The following is a 20,578-nucleotide window of genomic DNA, read 5'->3' on the forward strand; positions in this document are numbered from 1 at the left end:
CCTTCCTTCCTTCCTTCCTTCCTTCCTTCCTTCCTTCCTTCCTTCCTTCCTTCCTTCCTTCCTTCCTCCCCTCCTTCCTCCCCTCCTTCCTTCCTTCTCTCCTTCCTTCCTTCCTTCCTTCCTTCCTTCCTTCCTTCCTTCCTTCCTTCCTTCCTTCCTTCCTTCCTTCCTTCCTTCCTTCCTTCCTTCCTTCCTTCCTTCCTTCCTTCCTTCCTTCCTTCCTTCCTTCCTTCCTTCCTTCCTTCCTTCCTTCCTTCCTTTTTTCTTTCTTTTCTCCCCAATCTGTCTCCTTTTTTTGCAATATCTTCTGTGCACCCAGGGGGACATCCCCAAAGGTACCTAGACAGTGCAGTGCCAGTGGCATGGAGAAGGGGTCCAAGTTCAGCATGTAGCATAGACTATATGTAGACTATATATAGACTATAGTCAACAAGGCCAAGTGCAGGGTCCTGCACCTGGGTCGGGGCAAGCCCCGGTATCAGTACAGGCTGGGGGATGAAGGGGTTGAGAGCAGCCCTGCTGAGAAGGACTTGGGGGTACTGGTGGATGAAAAGCTGGACATGAGCCAGCAATGTGTGCTCACAGCCCAGAAGGTCAACCATACCCTGGGCTGCATCCAAAGCAGCGTGGCCAGCAGGTCGAGGGAGGGGATTCTGCCCCTCTACTCCATGCTGGTGAGACCCCGCCTGGAGTCCTGTGTCCAGCTCTGGAGCCCTCAGCACAGGAAAGACATGGACCTGTTGGAGCAGGGCCAGAGGAGGCCACAACAATGATCAGAGGGATGGAACACCTCTCCTCTGAGGACAGGCTGAGACAGTTGGTGTTGTTCAGCCTGGAGAAGAGAAGGCTCCGGGGAGACCTTATTGCAGCCTTCCTGTACTTAAAGGCGGCTTATAAGAAAGATGGAGACAGACTTTTTAGCAGGGCCTGTTGCAATAGGACAAGGGGGAACGGTTTTAAACAAAAAGATGGTAGATTTAGACTATATAGAAGGTAAACATTTTTCCCAATGAGGGTGGTGAAACGCTGGCCCAGGTTACCCAGAGAGGTGGTAGATGCCCCATCCCTGGAAACATTCCAGGTCAGGTTGGACGGGGCTCTGAGCAACCTGGTCTAATTGAAGATGTCCCTGCTCACTGGGAGGGGGTTGGACTAGATGACCTTTAAAGGACCCTTCCAACCCAAATTATTCTATGATTCAATGCTGAAAATCACACAAGTCTTCCTGGCTCTCAGCCCATGTGAGATGAGGCCATTATGGTGAACACATGAAGATGCTGGGATGCCCATGGGTTATTCATGGCTCCCTGAGATCTGGCATGGTGAAGTCCGGGATAAGGTATCTAGCTTACATGTATTGCAAATGTATTTTTTCTTTTTTTTCAAAATGATGGGCACAGGAAGAATGGGCATTTGTGAGTGTGATCATGTGCAGTCGCAGGAGTCTGGATGTCATGACCTCTGCAGTGTCCTGTCCAGGCCTTTGTTCCTGTGCTACCAATGTTGGGGACAGAGGACCAGGGACTTGGCCAGGGCATTTACCACCTCTTGGCAGTCACTGTCCAGTTTAATTTTTAATTATCTCCGAGGCCAATCTCAAGATATTACCGTTGCCCTCAGAGGGAGTTGCGTCAGCCTGTATTCAGAAATCACGGTGAAAACTCAAACTTTGCTTTGGCATTCATTCTGAGGAACATTTTTAAACTTTAGTATAATTTAGATGAGACCCTGCAACTGAGTTGTGGGTTTTTTTTTTTTAATTTCCAAATCATTATTTGATTTCTCTGAAATGGTGACCATCTTGCCAAACAGAACATGGTACATACACACACTGTTTATTTATTGTTTATAGGAAAATCTGCAAAACCTTCTCCCATGCAGGGGACCCACGTAGGACTAATTCCCCACTTATCAATAACTGAAAGAAGTGGACTTCATCTTGTCTGTCTGCACGAGGCTGGCTTTCCCCTATCAGCACCGTTGCTTTAGTGCTGAACCAGAGTAATTCATGGTAACGAATGCTGCACCAGCACGAGGAACGTTCACAGACAAACCATCCTGCAGCAGTAGACAGCACAGAGCTAGAATATAAATGCTTCAAAGACTTGCAGACATTGCAGTGCGAAGATACTAATCCAATGAGCAACATCCTGTACAGATGTCTGCTCTGTAATTGCTTGCGTGCCTGTTAACACTAGCAGGTGATGATCTGACCGCCGGGCTGGGCGTGCACGTATGCGTGTGGGCGTGTGAAAGAGGATGATTTTCTTGATGCTGACATTTTGATGTACAGTAGCGTTTGATGAAACGCGTCGTTTCCCCTAGAGAGAGACCTGATCAATCACGACGGGTTGAGCTCTACCTACCTAGCCTTCGCCATGTTAGTTGGTGGCTAGGGAGGAAATTGTTACTCCCCAGCCTGAGTGAAATGAGTCATGAAAGAAGCCAAGATGCTGGCTAGAGACCCTGTGTGAGTTTGATACAATGTTCACTATGTCTTGGAAGAGCTATTTTAAGAAGAATTTGGCCGGAATCCTCGACTTTTGATTATTCTTTTTTCCTTCTCCTTGCATTTTACTGTTTCCCTGTAGCATGTTCTAAACGTTGTGTCTTGATTTATATCTGTAAATAAATCTCCTTATTTATGAAGATGTAATGTCCCTGGGGTCCAGGAGGCCCCAGCCATTCCGTGTAACTGAAAGAGACGTTACCTAAGTGGACCATGAATCAGAAGTGGGGCAGACAGGGAGAACTATTTTTACCAACCCGCTTGACTTGCAAGGAGGTCTGCCCAGAAGGCAAGTGGGGGCAGCCGGTTGGGGGGACTGGGAAGGTGCTATGAATTATACCCTGGGGTATCATTTCTGAGCATTACAAGGTGCTTGGGCTGTACGGAATTATGGAAGAGGGTAAGGAAGCAGGAGAGATGGTGGGAAAGCTTTTCGTGTGCTATCTAAGCAATAGCCAGGGCATTCTTGAAAAAGGAAGAAAGGTAGAAACTGGTTGGCAGCTGCTAAAATGAACGAGTTACTTTTTGTTGCTGCCTTGCCAGCAGCAGCCTGATAGTGTATGTGTAGCAGTTGAAGTTAGGTGGGTCATGGTGGAATTACAATGCACCTCTTCTCTGAAAAGTGTCTCCTCATAGGCTTCACTTCCATTCCTGCGCTGCCTTTCTGATGCCATGAAACAAAGCCTAGTGTTAACGACATCACTTCTGGCTAGTGTCCACACGGATGTTACCTTTTCAGTCCACATGTCTAGGTGAGAAGCTTATAGAAGATTTCTGCTTCTCCTGGGAGGAAAAGCCCACCTTTTTCTGGGCAGGTTCTGGCTGGAGAGGTGTGGTGTGATCTGCAGCAACACCAGGTTGTGAGGAACATGAGTATCTGTCACCTGACCTTTCTCTGTATTTATGGCCTTTTTTGGTAGGATAGAAACCTTGTCCTAATATGAGTATAATTTCCATTGCCTTCACTGGGAGATTTCACAGACTAGGGATCAAAAGTCTTTTCTTGCCCCTTTTTTTTTTTTTTAATTGAGCTTTATTTTTCAGGAATTTGTTTTACTCATTTATCTTCATAATAATACTCTGTTAGCTCTTCTCAGTGAACTGAAGATGAAGAATGGCTTTATGTACTTCTGCAGATAGTTTTCAAAGCCTGTTGTTGTTGGTATGGTGCTGAACTATGGTTAGAAAAGTAACTGTCTTGGAAATGGTGTTTTCTGACTCCAAATATCTGCTCTGGGTTGTTTTTTAGTCTAAGCTATTACTGCCAGTGATTACTGAAGATAATATGTCGATTTTAGTGAACTAACAAACGTTCTGCTAGCGTGTTCTGTTTGAAGACATTTTCATTGACTTTTTCCTTAAAAGGCTCTAATTTCATGGGAAGATTGAGTCTTCTGTATGAAAAATGCAAAGATTTGAGTAAAAACAGGAAATATTGTAGGTGAAAAACATCATTAGAAAGTACCATTTCAGGCCATCTTCATGTCCTCAATTTCTCATATGGGCCTGACACCCATCTCTGCGTCTTGCTATAGCCACAGGGTTCCCACCTCGCACTGCTTGCCTTTGCCACGGGAGGACATCACGGTGCACTGGGAGATGCAGTCCCACCAGCTATTACCATGAAACAAGCAGCGTAACATTCCAAAATTAAAATATTTGTTTATCAGTTTTTTTCCCCAAAAAGGGAACACTTTTGCAAAAAGGGGGAAAAACACTGGCATAGGTAGGAGGCTGACTGAATTCCTCGACATGTCACTTCAACACACTTATCAGCTTAGTAATGATGACAATATCTTATTACTAGTAGTGAGGTAAGTGGCAGAAAGCAGCCAATATAGTTATCAACTCCCTTGAGGAGTTTGGAGAGTGACAAAGAAGAAAAATCATCTTTCGTCTTGCACATAGACCAAATATGATATGTAATCACAGAAAAAAAGAGCACACAACAAGCCAGTCTTTGTCAGCTGTCTAATTATAGCTACAGCAAACTAAATAGCCAGCAACATGCAGTCCTCATTAAATCTGCTGTGCACAGAAATTATCGTTAGGGTCCAGAGAAGCCAGGATAGTGAGGGGCTGGACAGAAGTCATGCAGGGGAAAAATTATTTGAGGAGAGGAACCATTGTGTGGTCCCCCATCTTTGGGGACTGAGGAACTGAAACACTGATGTTAGCAGGACCTGTCTTTTTTTTTTTTTTAGCAGTTCAATTTGTGAGTCACCCAGGGATGCTAAGGACAGTTATGCAGCCACTCTCTGTGATACTTTTGAAGTGCTCTCCTGCTGAAAACTTTCCTTCCCACATTTTTATGATCATGTTTTCCCTTGCTTAAGCCTCTTTTACATTGTTTTGTTCACTGGTAGGAGATGGGTCTGCCACTTGTGTCAAAACACATGAATAAAGGTTTATTTAAACCTTGCAGGCATTTAATACAAAAGAATGCTGTTGCATGTGGCAGCTGCGATCAGAGTAACAGCACTGAAAACAGCAGGTAAACACACGATAAAACTGGCTAAAATGGCTGGGAGATGTCCAGGTAGCAATGTTGGTAGGAGGACTCAGAGACTCTTTGAAAACATCTTGAAATCCAAGGTACAGAACATTTTGATAACTATTTTTGAAACATGAACAGTACTTTTGCTTTTCCTTCTTTCCACATGTCCGTTCTCTCTTAGGATTCTCCTGTGGAGAAAATCCCTTCCTGAACTCTTGCTGTAATCATCTGTCTTCTGATTCACTTCTGATCATCTGCAAACCAGACCCTCAAGCTGTATTAATGGTTTGGTACAGTAGCAATAGCTGAATGATACGGGAATAGATCAGACTAATATTTTTCTCCTGAAACAGTTCTCTAGGGAATCATGAGTTTAAAAAGTAATGAAAACTGCAGAAATCACCACCCCATGTTTTCCTTGGGCTTGGGGATGTTTAAAAGCAACCTGAAAAATCCCCTGCATTTTTCTACAAAAAGCAGATGACTGTTTGCAGGCAGCTGCCGCCGGGACGGAGGGCTCACTGTGTAGCTGGGAGCAGGGAGGCTGCTGTCAAGTGGAGAAGGGAAAGGAGCTCCTCTCTGCTTCTGCTCCCTCACCTCCACCTCCCTCCTGGCTCTGCCCAGTCAACAGTGGAGAGCGAAGGGAAGGTCTCCATCCACTGTCACCTTTCCTTTTTCATCAGGAGCCTGACAACCATTGCTTCTAGGTTCAAACGCTTTCAGCTTTAAATTGGGGGATTCTAACATCCTAAAAATGCAGAGGGGTAGTATATACAAGCCTGTCCCTCAGACCTCGAGGGTATCCACAGGAGCCTTGGGGTCTAGAAAGGCATGGATGCACCAAATGCAAGACATACTACTGATGATTTGCTTCTATTTATTCTCAAAGACCAATGTGAAGGAGTTTAAGGGCTGAATTAATTCTGAGCTCTGCACTGAAGTTGACAGAGTTAGACCAGGACTGCGTTTGGCAGTATTTCCATATCCTGCAATTCAGCATGGAATATGTAATCATCTGACAGAGGGTTCAGTATGTTTAGTTGTATAACTGCTAGAACAGATAAAGGATCAGCCAGGCAAACAGTGAAATATGAAAACGGTTCTCGTAAAAACATCCCAGCCTTGGGGCATGCATCTGCCAAGACTACTCCGTGGTGACATGAATGGACATAGCATTTAACCACTCTCCAAGAGAAGAGAGGATTACAAGGAGGTGGGGAAAGCAGAAGAAGCCAGAGCAACCCTGCCAACAATAGCAGGTTGCAATACTTAATCTCAGTGCTTGTGCCAATGCACTTCGAAGCTGCTGTTGTTTTTATGAGGAAAAATGCAGAAAAGACTAATCTGTGTATTTATGTCTGTCTGGAAATGTTATAAGTGCCGTGTGGTCATTCTGATTCCAGAACCAATTGGGTTGGTATTCCCAGGATGGGGAGACTTGGACAGAGTGCCAGAACTCAGCGGCTACACGTGGGACCGAAAGCAGAGAGAGTGAGTAAATGGAGGGATTCAGTAAAGTGGGAGACAAACAAGGAGCTCTACCCACATTTCCAAACAACAGAATTTTCTGGGGCTGTTTCAGCTCATTGCTACAAATCGCATGCCCTTGAGAAGTTCTAGAGCATCGTCTTCAGTCCTTTCATAACAAGCTTCCTTATTACGCAATTAATTTGCTCGTTTGTCTTCTGGTATGACTGTAACTGATAGTGTTCTTTTGCGTGAACTTATGCTAGTGAGGTATGCTAGAACAAGCATCCTGTGTGCCATAAGCTCTAAAAAACACACAGAACAAGTGCAATAAAGGAGCAGTGGTAGCATGAGCTTCTTTCCATGCCAGTATTTTCCTGTGTTTGCCAGTATAATGTTATTTAGCGTAAGGGACTGCGGCTCATTATCTACTCTTCTGTCTGTTCTCAGTTGTAAGAGAGCATTTAATGAAAAAATATAATGGATTTTTAATGGTGGCTACTGCGGTTTGGTCTTTGGTCCCATGTCATTTGTTTGACAGTGACAGCAGAAGTTGTAAACACAGTACTGATTTTTTGTCGACACTAGGATCTGTATACACTTCACAGGCACATCACATAGGTTATCAAGCAGTATTGGTATAGGACAAGCTTAATATGACAGATACCTGCATCCTGTTCCTGTTTCTTATCTACTGCCGTGACCGCAGGATGCTGGGGGAGTGGGTGCTTTGGTGTCAGGTTATGTCACTGGCGACAGAGCAAGAGAGAAGCAGGTTTTTCTCTGACTGTTTGAAAGATCTGCAGGAGAAGTGGATTTGGATTCATCAGACCATGCATTCCCTGAGGAGGGTGGAGGAATAACACAGATGATTTGCTGCTACTTCGTACTACTCTTTGGTTACACAAAAACATAATACACTGATCTGTCTTTCCTATCTGATCCTGCCATGGTAGTCTCCATGCTGTCTAAGGGTTTGTTTGATAATATGTCTCTGGTGGTTTGTACCGTTTTGCTTTAATCCAGCTAAAGCTTAGCTCTGTTTGACTGGTAAAAGACAGTGACATGTAGGAGTAAGGCTTCTTTGGCTTTCTTTGTTGGGTAGGACAGATATTTGGCAGCTGAGTTTTCCAAGGACCTAGGGATTAAAGTGAACCTTGAGTTTCTTTCTTACTTAAAAGTCTCCGTCACTCCAAACTTGACATTTTTCTTCTATATAAGCTATAAATTACTTCAGGGAAGAAACATTTTCCAGATGACAGTGCTCCATAAATGGTGTTGTAGGATGTCAGTTATCTGTGATGGGAGTCGCACATCTCTACAAACTCATGGGATCTTTTTTGACAATGAGATGTCATTTCCAAGAGAAATTAAATGTGTGTGGACAAGTAAGAAGGTGAAAATTAACATGACCCTTGTCTAAAACAGATTTATTTGAGCTTCAAGAAAGATTTCTTGGTGAACTGGGCTAAATCTGGGTGAACCTGAGCTTTCAACGGTTTGCTTTCATTAGACGTATCAGTAAAAGCTTTGATTTCTTAATGGCTTTATATCTGTTAATGTTCCTAAAAATTTTTAAGGAATGGGAAGAGCATTTCCACCATAGTAGTGTCATATTTTGATGTTGACTCAAGTTCATGACCTTCCAGATCCAAATCTCATTGTTTGATGTGACTGCCTTACACAGGGAAGCGCCCTGTGCTCATGGGAGTTTCAGCTGAAGTGGAAGACCAAAGCAATTCCTTTGGAAAAGGAGTAGATGACAAGTAAAATGAATGTTCATCAGTGTAATTCTTTTAAATACGGATTCCCACATGTTTTGCTGTAATTTGCCTTGATGATTCTGTGGAAGCCATTTTTTTCCTCATGTTATCTGGGATCAAATCTCTCTAAGATATGGGATGCTGTGGAGAAGGAGAAACTGTCCTTCAGATGAAAAGACCCCAGACCAAGCAACAAATAAATAAACCTTGCACTTGTGTAGTCAGATGCTGATACCATGTACCTAAAGCTGTAATATCATATGAAGTTTATCAGAGGGGTTGGAATGCTTACACTGGCGTCTTTCCCAAATTTCTCCTGGGCAAATTACTATCCATCTTCCTAAATCCTCTTGGCAGCTTTTATTGGAGAAAGAAAAAAAGTTTTGCCATGTGCTGAGGCCCTGGGCTGCACTTAGGTCTGGGCTCTTCCTCTGTCTCTGTGCATGCTCCCTGTCTGAGAAAGGCAGCGTTTATGTGCTCTGGGGGTCAGTTGTCCACCAGGCTGATAACTTCGGATGGGTGATCAGGGAATAAATTATGGAGAGGCTGAAAGACTCTCTGTTGAAGTGGGCCTTAGCAGAAGAAAATCTTGCTCACCCCCTGTTCTAGACACCTGCATGGTGCTGCCGTAACACCTCCAATCCTCACTTGCTTTTTTTCCTTAGAGGCAGTTCCATTTCACTACTATTATGGATGAGTGAAATGACTCTTGCAAGCATGTAGCACAAGCCATAGTACACGGAAGAAATGTGAGTCATAAATCATCATTAACATCTGCTGGAGAATGCATCTGTGCCCCAGCGGTTGTAGGTTACTCTGTCACAGCACTTGACACAAGACCCATGACTGGCATTGTCTGGGGCACAAGTCCGTAAAGACTGAGACTGCTAATGGCTGCTTTAACAGGCATGTCAGGTTTGGCTTAATGAATTTGTTAATATCAAGCAACTTTCTTCCCCCAAACAATGGTGTTGGTAACTCACAAGCTGTTATTCTTGGAGCCCCACTTTAACAAAAGCCAGCCTCTCTGTCTGAACATTGATGCTTTCATATTTTATTGCAGAAATTACACAAAAATATTTGGCTCGTCTAATGAGGGCTTGACAATATAGTATATATTGCTGAAAATGTGTCATCGCATTATTCCTACAAAAATAAACTTTTGTGGTTTTTTTCCTTGTCCATTGGCATTTTGCTAGTTCAAACTGGGGAATACGGGATGTCTATGTAACTTGTCTAATAATACAAAACAAATTACATGGTGTAATGCTGGTATTATCAGGGCTACATAGATTGTTCCTTTGTACTTAGGCTCATTTTCCTCCATCTTTAGATCTATAGGTCTAGATTTGCATGCTACATTAGACTCTGCTGTTGGCATCTATAGTTTCAGGGGCTTTAGGAACATGGGGTTTGACCTCCCTGAATGTCATTATTAATCCATGTTCTTACATGTGCACGATCATGCAATTTGTTTTGCAAGAGGCCTTTAGGGCCAGGAAAGCTTATTGTGGTTATCTAATCTGACCTATTTCATTACGGAGGTCACTGAATAGCCCCCCACAGGATTTCCTGCAGCTGGGAGAGAGAGTAGTTGAAGAAAGTTTTCCATCATGATCAGAGATGGCTGAAGGCTTTTCAGCCGTGTAGGCAAAATTTCATTTCAGGGCAGCAGCAGAAGGGGTTGTGAGAAGAGTAGGGCTGGAAGGGGCCAGAAGATTTCAGGAGATGTGGGTGAGGATGCTGGGACAGGTCAGGAGGACTCCAGTAGGCAAGTGTGAGATCAGAGAGCTTTTGAAGACCATGAGTATCAAACAGGCTTAGGAAAAATCACGGAGGACTGCAGAGAAGATATGGAGCTGATTAAGGTTATTTTTTGGCAGGTGTATGATTCAGGAGGAGGCCACAGGGCCAGGTGGTTTGAAGTAGAAGATAGAGTAGGTAGGAGATGGAGAAGAAAGCTCATGGTTTCCAGAGAGGGGATGGAAATGATGAAGCTTTTGGGAGAGGTTTGAGTTGGGGGCAGGAGGGATTTGAGAGCCATGGAAAGTTTGAGGGGTCTGTTGCCTGAGATAAGGATCCTGCTGCTTCCCCCTCACGCAGTCTGACACCATCTCCCCTGGACTTTCCTTACAGGTCTCCCACTTTGGAGGGGTGTGAGCCCCACAGTCCCAGCTGTGCTTCACACAGCAGCTGCCCCTCCCCGAGTTAGAAACATGCCCCTACTTGTGCAGTTCCTATTTGTCTTACTGTGCCCAGGACACCAAAGCAAATGAATGAGGAGGGGGCTGCAGGCAGGCATGGGGCTGGAGGGGAGACCTGGGGTGTAGTACTTTCTGTGTTTGTTGATGGGAGCATCAGGACAGGGCATGAGCTCCTTCCCACTCCAGCTGTGCCCCCGCCACAAGTCCCAGTCCTTGCCTTGGGGCAGGAACAAGGCATCACCCCGGCACCCAGCCACGCTGTGGCTCAGAAGGACCTCCCCTCTTTTCTGGCGCTGCACGAGAAAGGCAGCTTGTGGATCTCCCCTTCCCAATGCTCGGGGCTCAGCCCTGCTCACCTGTGGCTGTGATTTGCTCTGATCTTAAATTAAGGCCACACGACTAGTGGAGGGTTTGTCAATGGTCTTGGTAAGTAATTTCAATGAGTCTTGTGAAAAACGTACACTGCTTTGCTAGTTTGAATCTATTTACCATCAGAAGTGTGGGAGAAAAAGAAATGGAGCAGAAGAAAAGTGCAAGTTTTGGCAAGGCTTCTTGACTGCTGGAAAAATGGATGGCAAAAAGGGCTTTTCTCTAGACACAAGGTTAGAAACACAGGGCAGAAGAAAAGAGAAAAAGCTGACATGAATTGGATTAGGCAGCTAACGAAGGATTGAAGCAATATATTATATTGCTACTGTGGAGGAAAACAAATACCTTCCTCCCAGAGATGAGAGATGAGGAAAGAAGTGGATATTTGTTCAGTGTAGAGTGCAAAATGCTGATGGTTGTCCTGTCAGAAAACAGGATTGTTGGCTCTGTGAGGGGGAAAGTGTGAAACAGCTAAGACTTTCAAACCTGGACTGAAGGTTTATACACTTTTTTTTTTAAAAAGAAAGGAGGATTTTGCTTTGATAAACAGAATTTGTCAAATATCATATGTTGTGTCCACTTTGGTATTCCCTCTCTGTCACTGGACCAGAGCTGATTTTTCAGAGTTGGTCTGTTTTCTGTAACACAGACAAGGATTAGGTCAGTCTTGTGGAGGGGAGTCAGGCCACACACAGACACCAAAGTCCAATTTTGTTTGTTGACAACCTCTAATAGAGTCACTGGCTGTGTACTCTCTCCTTTTTTACTAGCCATACTGCTTGACCTATGACTGGAAGCAAAGTTAGTGCATTGAGAGCTTTTTGCAGAGGACCATTCATTTCATGGCAGAGTAAACCCCACAGAATAAGGGGGTGAGAAGAGACCGTAAAGCCAGACAATACTATTGCTTTGTTGGATGCTGGACTGAGCAAGCCAGAGCAAAGGGGTATAACCTAAGAAGTATAGGAGAAAAAAATAGGATGCCCCTGTGTCCGCTTACCTGGTTTATTACTAGCAAAGAAATACAGAGATGTCATTTTCTAAATGGAAATGAAAATCAAAATGGCTTTTTTTTGAGAACTGATCCAGGTCCTAGGAGAATATTTGCAGAGCTCCAACTCTCAGGAAAACCGCTTCTGGTGGCAGTGTGTTTCCTTCAGCGACTGGAGGAAAGTGCATTATGGAGAAATCAGGCTGTCCCAGGTGAGGAGTAGGGTTCTGGCCAGCTGTTTTTGGGTGTGCCGTGGGGCCAGTACACATCTGGATGCACTAGGTGGCAGGGTCTGCCCACAACAGTGAAACATGCTGTGGGGATGGTGTTTGCATGGGACAGAGCAGCAGGTGGAGAGCAGATTTCCTCAGAGATGCCAAAAACGAGTCCAAAAGATCTCTATCTAGAGATGGTATGCAATTCATTATCAAATGCAAAACAGCCTTCTCCAGCATAGTTCACTGATGAGCAAGAGACTTACATTTAGTTGATTGAAAAGGAAAATGGGGAGTTTTGCTATCAAAATGTCTACAAGCCTTTTCTTCAGGTAGAAAGAGAACACCATGGGCAACAGCTTAGCAACTTCTTCCTTTGCCCTTTTGATATTCAATAAATTTAAAATTGAATTTCGTGTTAAGTGTTGGGCAGACAGAGATTCATTTTTGGTCTTATGTCCTGCATTTGGCCTGACAGAAACAGCATTTGATTCTTGCTCGGAAACTGTGCTCAAGAGCAGCAAATTGCAGGTGTGTGCAAAGGGAGGGCCTGCTGGCTGGTTGGGACAGGACCTGAGGTCTTCTCCACTGAAAGTCTGACCTTTTTTGAGAAGCCTTGGTCCAGGGGAGGTCTTTTGGTGAAGAGAAGGTTGTTAGAGATGCCTGTGGCAGCTCTGAGAGGTATGAGCAAAAGAAGTCATATCCTTGCTTCTGCAGAGGGGGTTACTGAGGTGATGTGATTTGGCTGGAACTACATGGAAAGTTAATAACAGGGCCAAGACTGGTGCCAAATGAGCTCTCTGGAGCTCTGAGCTCAAGTGGTCCAACCATGTCTGATGTGAAAGTAGGTGTAAGTTGCTTTCTGAGACAAGACAAGACTTTCTGTTTCAAGACATTGATGTTGACTGACAAAAAGAAGAGCAAGCTTGGGAATAGCAATAAACCTGACTGCAGTGTTTGAATGTGCTCACCCTTAAAGTGTACTTTGTACTTCAGAGGCATAAGTATAAAAGACAAGCCCAAGACAAAACAGGAATCTTCATCCTCTGTTTCTGTGAGGGACTCTGAAAGGTCTCTTTTTTTATAAATTGAACGGACTAACAGTATGCCAACCTGGCATTTTTAATTTTAGGCATTAACTAAATTTACTTTAGGTCATGACTTCATGTGGACTTCAGTTGTTTTGGCTCCTCTCTGACAAGCAAATAGTTAAAATAAAAACATTGGCAGGTAGTGGACAAGACTCAGACACACTGTCCCTTTATGTATTTTTTCTGAAGAATCCATCTATGAAAAGGCAATGTTACTTTTTCCCACTGCTAAATTTGCAGAGTATGCTTTCTATTTCATGTAGGTTGCAGTGCAAATTGGCTCATTCTTTCCCGTAGCAGCCTCTGGTCTATTGGTCTTGTTGCACATAATTAATTTTGTCTGTCATCATCTGATCCCTCTTCCCACATCACTTGCTGCTTATACCACTTAAATTACAGCCATTGTTTAATTTCTTCTGATGTACAAAATATTGAGAGAAAGTATCATTTTCCCTTCAAGATCTGTCCTGACCAAAACCTATGTTTGATTTGATATACTTGGACTGACAAATAAAACCACAGGTAAGAAAAATAAACCTTTGGATACTTTGCCAGGTAAGCAAAGGAGGAAAGTAAAGCTGCCCTGTTCCCTGCTTTCCTCTTCTTGTAACTGAAAAGGAAACTTTCAGAGGGCTGCAATTCAGTGGAAGCACCTTATGGCTTACAGTCAAAGGGGGCAACGTTCATTGCCCTGCCTATATTTGAGGACCATAGAAAGGGGCTATCAAAGATAGGGACCTCAGCTTCCTGAGATGATGTGGAGCCAGCTGCAGTGTTTGCTTTTGGTGGGGAATGGAGCAGGGGCTGCGTTCCTCATTGTCCTCAGATTGCCCAGGGAGAGCTCGTGGTTGCTGCTTCCTCCTGAAGTCTGCCTCCCTGCACAGTGGCTCCAGCGTACGCCAAAGGCCTGAAGGGCTGTACGCAGGGATCACGCAGTCTGTCAGGTCATGCCCCGAGCGCCTAATGCTTCCAGTACAGTGAGCTTTTACTGCTTGGAGTCCATAAAAATGCCTTCATAAAAATTGGCAAAAAATTTGGGCAACCTTCCAAAGTAAGGGTAAACCAAATCCTCCCAAGCTGAAGAGCTGCATTTCAGCTGTGTGAGACCACTTGTGCATTAACTCTACACCTCTGGCTTTTTCACTGCTTCGCTTGATTCTCCTTTCATTGGCAATTATCTGCTCTTTCCTCTCTGCTTACCCCAGTTAGTCATGCCTCCTTTTCTTTTATTGGCTGATTCCACTTCCCCCACCTGCTCTTGCCCATGTGTTTTCATCCCATCTTTCCTCTGGTGCCTTACCAAGATCCTTTGCCAGTTAGAGTGCTCTCTTCGTTAGCGTTGCCCAACACTCATCTTGCCTCCTTCCAGCAGATGAGCCTGGAAGAGGCCAAGGCAAGATCAGGAATGGCAATCCAAGTGCACCAGCAAAACACACAAAACTAGCACATATGAATCAGTAAACTCTTTTGCCACCAAACTCTGGCCCCAGGAAGAAGAGAGCACTGGTATCATGGGAGATGGAGTGTTTTTGGCAGTGTAGGGGAATGAGATCTAGTCAGGGATTTCCAGGTGCTTAGAACATACAGTTTTATTTCCAAGGGCTCTGTGAAGAGAAGACACAGAGGAGGGAACATGGACAGCCTAGGGTGATGCATATCTGTCTACAGGGGGATAAGTGTAATTTTCTAGCCCATGTTTACGATAGCTGTCTATCAGTTCAAGGAGCAGTCTGCTGCCCTAATAGTAGCCTGAGCTGGCATCGAAATACAGCGGGTGGACTTTCCTCTTGTAAATGCTTATTTGTTTCCAACAATGGTTCCACCAGACACCAGTCAGCCTTGACAAGGCTGGGTTCACTCAGCAAGTACCTCAACTCAATCACTTGTTTTTGGATTGCCTGAAAGAAAAGAAAAAAAAGAGAGAAAGAAATCCCAGGAAAAGTGAACATTTCTGAGAATGATGGTTGTTTGCCATTTCGCTTCAATTTTATATGAACTATTTGGGTTGGCTACAGCAGAGCTGCCAGGTGGCTAAACATGCCGAGTGAGTGTGGTCAGTGCTTGGGACACGCACTGTGCTCAAGGCATCCAAAAAATTACTCCTGACCTTCATTTAATCTGCCAATCACTGCAGGCTGCCCTTACCTCACATCTTTCACTAGCCAGTTACAGATTCATAGAAGTTAAGGATGGAAAAGACCCGTTAGGTCACGCAGTCCGTTTCCCCCCACTCCCTCCCCTCCGCTCCCTGAAGGTCAGCCCAGGGCTGTTCCCTACAGTGTATTTTCTAGTGCTTTGTCCAGTCTTATTTGAAATGACTCAAGTGGTGGGGCTGCCAGCAGTTCCCTCTGGGAGCCTATTCCACAGCCTAATGGGCTTCATTGTTAATTTTTTCCTGATTTCTAGCCTAAAATATCCCTTTGCTAGTTTTGTCCCATTACCCACTTGCACCACCCTCAACAGTTCCTCTGCTTCCTCCTTATTAGCAGCACTAGCACTCCACACTGCTAAAGCACCAGTTAGTTAAGAATTCAAAAGCATTTTGCAAGAAGTAGATGTTATTGCTTCCTTTATAGCTGTTTCAAAAAGAAGTTAAGGAGCTGGGAGAGAAAGTGAGTGATGACTAGAACTAGACACAAAACTCATATCTCCTAGCTCATTTCATGTTTTTTGTAGATAAAAGGCTGTTCTCACCTCTCCAGTCAAATTTATACGCAGGGAGTTGAAAACGAGCAGAGAAGAGAAGGGCAGATCTGAGGTTTTGATACTGATCACAGCAATCCCTTGACACTTCAGTTTATTGAAGTGGTGACTAGGAAGAAGGCTCAAAGTCTTTTGCTACTCCATCATCTTCTCCAAAAAGATTTCTTATTGCTGTTTGGACTTAGCAATATTCAGGGCATTTGTTTTGAATGGGATGAGGCAGGTTGCCAGCGTATTCTGACTAGATAACATCCCAAACCAAATTTCTGGATGTAAACAGATACCATAGTAGACTGACTTCAGCTCCAAGCTTCACAGCTGGGCCTTGTCTCTAATGATACATTGAACCAAAATCCCAGCTCCAAACAGGCACAGTATCAGATCAGGATTTTGAGCCTTGAGCCTCTGTTTGGTCAAGGAAGAGTTGCTTTCTCAAATACCCTTCATCAAGTGTTTTCAAAATTACTCTGACCTTTTAGACCAGGTCTTATTGCCTGAGAGACCTTTGCAAAGGTGCTTACAAAGTTAAGTTGAACAGTAGAACTGTGATAATGTGGTTCTAGCTTTATCGTAGCTCTTGTATTAATGTTCTTTGAAGCAATCTGAGGTGGCATGAGCCCAACCTGCAAGGTTCCTTGAGGACTGGGCCCTCAGAAACTAGAGATGGAAGAGACCTACAGAATTAGCTCATCCTGTTCATTCCCCCGCCAATACAAGTCTGTTCCCCACGGTACATTTTCCAGTGCTGTGTCCAGACTGATCTTATTTTTAAATGATTCATATGATAGGGTTTCCTCCAGTTCCATTGGTGACTGGATGGTTGCCAGAACAATTTTTTTCCCCTTACTTTGACTTCGTGTCTTTGGATTCATCCAGAATTTTGAGGTCTGCAATTTGTACTGAGCATTAACTGGCAGTAGAGTGAATAACTGCAGAGGAAACTTTAAGGACTTTCTCCTGGTTTCTTGAAACAAACAAAACCCTGCCAAGAAGCCAAGAAGAGTGTTGTTTCAGTGAGACTGGGTCATCAGTGAAAGTTGCTTGTGAAGGACAGATGTCAGTTGGTTTGAAAACACCTATCCAAGGCTTTGCACTGACATCAGTGATAATGCTGAGGTTTATATCCTAGCTGTTGAACTCTCATGGCTGGTGACTGGGATCGCTTTCTCCTCTGAATTTACACTGACATTCTGAATTTCAGGGGACTATGCTGGGCCTATAGCCACTGTTGGCCAAGGAGTGTGGAAGGAGTGGGGTTGCTCAGGTGTATCGCTGTGAGCTTGGCTGCTTGCTTTGCCACCCCATGTCCTAAACACTTCAGTTACTTACTGCCACACACTGTTCACACTCCTGTGTCACTTGTCACTGTCATGCACACTGTTTGGAGTCCTTGGACACAGATGTCTGTGTCCTCAGGATGTCATCTTTCATGAAGAATTAATTATCACTTTGAAAAACAATTGGGACAAGCAGTGCTACCAGATTTTCTGAGTCCTTCAGTGATCATATGTGGGCAACCACTTCCTCAGAAGGACAGAGGCTCAGTGACCATTACTCACTGCAGTGCAGGAAAGAGCTGAAAGTAGTAGCAAGACTCCCACTGTGAAAGGGCCAAGATTTCACCCCTTGTACTTTCTCCTCCTTTCAGAAATCCTTTCTCTGTTGCCTCTCCAAAACATTTTCTTTTCTCTTTCAAGGATGCTTCATTTTGTGGGTGGGATGTGGGCTCTGCCTTCAGGGAGTGCTGCATGTATAACTGCAGCTATGGGTAGGTAATGCTTAAAGCCAATGCTGCCAACAAGAGCCTGGTCTAGAACTTCAATGATTTCTGCAGTGTAGCCTGCAGGCTGATGGATCCCCTGTAATGGACACCTATTGGAAAATACGAGAGATTTGGAAATAGTGTAGAAAAGACCAGAGAAGGAGGGTAAGAAAGAAGAGGACAGAGCTCAGATCCACCTCTTCAGGAAGTGCAGTTGTCCCAGAGACCCTCAGAGCTTGCCTAGCCTCATCCATCACAGGAGCCATGACCATCCTCTGCAGCATGGAGTTACCTCTGGAGGTAGGGCTCAGCCCTCAACCTCTTCACATTGGACCCTGAAAATCCTGGGCCCAGACCCATTTCTTCCTGGCCAATTAGAGATATTTTTTTTTTAAATTGACAGACATCACACATCACTGATGGACAAACTGTGCTCTGGTATAATTAATCTCAGAAAAAGAGCTGGATTTTCACCAGCATTGTTATTATTTATTATTAAAGGAGTGGCAAAACCTAATTTCTTCTCCATTCTGCTAGCCAACTGCAATAGTCTTATCTAATGAGATCTAACAGCACTTTATCCTCCTGCATGTTCTTTTGGAGTTGTCTACATGTGGTTCTCATTCTTTTTTTCCTGTGGGTTTTTCTTGGAGCCTGGAAGAATTTGTCTATCACTCTCAGACTGGCACTGACTTTTGTCCTGTAGGAACAAAAAGTGGGTTCCACATTGGTTTGGAGGGATGATGGTCAAGTGACGGTTCTGTGCACTGAACTATGCTGCACGTGACCTGTGTGCTTTTTTTTTAACTTGCATAGCTAAAATGTATGACCTTAAGATAGGGAGCTGTTGTCCTAGAAAATTCTTGCCACTCTTCAGTTAAAAAGGCTTTTGTTATATAGAGGAAAAGGCCATGAGGAAACCTGTATTGTTTAGCAGGAGTAAAATTTATGATTATAAACAGTTTGGTCTGGAAATATACTGTGCTGTCACCAGATGATCTGCAGAATAAAAGTGCAATTGATTCATCAGCGACTGAAATGGAAGACTGATGACAGAGTAAATAACATGAATTCTGACACAAATTAGTCAAAGCAAGATAATTAGAAATCAAAGTTGGAAAGTGGCGTGGAGGAATTTAGTCCAGTTCTTTCCATACTGTAGGTGACTCTAGATACTTTTAACCTGCAGTATATTTTGTAACAACCTGACCCAGTGAATGCATTTGATGTCAGTGCCTGCAAGGGTAGCCTCTGGTTGGCACCAAGTTGTGTGGTCACCCACATGGCATGGGATACAGCTTCCAATCTCCTTCTGGCTACTCTGGAAACCCATCAACAGTGGCGAGATATCAGAGCTGAGATCTGCGCACTTAGATTATTTAGCTTTTCCATGTGTAAGAAACAAATCACATTTACTTTTTTTTTTAGATGAAGCCTAAGTCCAAATGTCAATCACCACTGTAGACAGACAGGAGACAAAAAGGTGATCCAGTTTCATAGCTACAGAATACAAACCAGAGATAACCTTTATTTTTTTTAAACCATCCCACACAGCTCAAATTTAAGCTTCAGGGTAAAGTGCTGGAATAATTTATTTTATCTGGCATGTAATGGATTAAAGTGAATGTGTTTTTGGTCTGTTTATTTATAGCACCACCAGTAGTGTAGATAATGTGGGTTAAAAATTTTTTGACAAAATTCTTTTTGGATGAAAGTTTTGCTTTTGACAGAGCAACTTATTTTGGTGAAAAAATGATCACGCTTGGGAAAAAGTTGCTGTGAAAAGTAGCATTTTGGCTGAAAGTGGAATTTTTTTCATTTTTCATTTTTTGATGAAAAGTCAGAATTTTCCATGGTGAGAAAGGAAAATTCCAAGTAGCTTCAGCAAGAGGTATTTTATAGATAGGCAAGAAATAATCCTGCCTCAAAGGGAATATAATATAAACTTACAAAAATCTAAGAAATTTGGATCAGTAATTTTGAAGTTACAAAAGTTTAAATTCAGCAGATTTTCATGTGTTTATTAAAACCTCTCCAGTGATGTGTTTTTAATGTCTTAATTTGAGATTAACCATCTGAGAACATCTCATTCCAATCACGAAGTCCTTTTCCATAGTGTTTAAAGTCAGTAGAGACCATGAGATCATCTAGTTTGGCCTCTTTATGTATAATTCAGTTAACCCTTTCTGAGCCCAAAAGTCATGATTGGCCGAATCACAGATAGCAGTAAAGTGTCTAAACTTTACTTTCAGGCAGTTAATGTTTTTCTTGTGTTGTTTCTTCTGTTGTTTGGTCTATCTAAACATTAAAATTAATTAAATACTTAACTAAAAATTTGTCTTGTTTTGGCTATTGGCAATAGTTGTCCTTGTGTATTCTGGGAGATTTAAGGGTCACTTTTGAACTCCATTCCATTATTGTCATAAGGTTGTGGTATACTGTCATCAAATTACCACACCTTGAATGATCGTTAATGCTATCTTGATGGTATATGGAGTTGAGTTCTTCAGTCTGTGCCTGTGCTGGTTCGGCATGGGAGGAGTGCAGAAAAGGGTACTGCAATGTTGTTTAAAATATCAGAATTTTATTCAGGGTAGTGGCTTTGGCTCCACCAAAGAAACTGGAGGAATTTAATCCTAGAAAACATTGCCTTAACAGGTTTCTCAGGGTTGCAGCAGCACTTTTTGCCACAGCTTGGTGCTGGGACCTCAGCCTGGCCCATTCCAGCTTTAAAACCCATCTCAGAACTGCTGCTTTCCAGCAGACCATTCCTGTTTTATAGGAATAGCCCATTTTTTTTCTCCTTAGACATGTGAATTTATGAAAAGCCTTTTCTTTGAGTAGACCCAGATTACCTAGCAGTTCAGTTCACTCTGGTTATCCTCTCCCCACTTTTGTCTGCCATTCCAACTCTCTTTACCTCATCCACAAAAATTACCAGCAATAATTTTATATTTCCTTTCAAATACTTGAGGATAGTATCGTGTAAGTCTCAGGTTTATAGCCA

Source organism: Phaethon aethereus, assembly GCF_964289735.1.
Source record: "Phaethon aethereus genome assembly, chromosome: 3".
NCBI lineage: Eukaryota > Metazoa > Chordata > Aves > Phaethontiformes > Phaethontidae > Phaethon > Phaethon aethereus.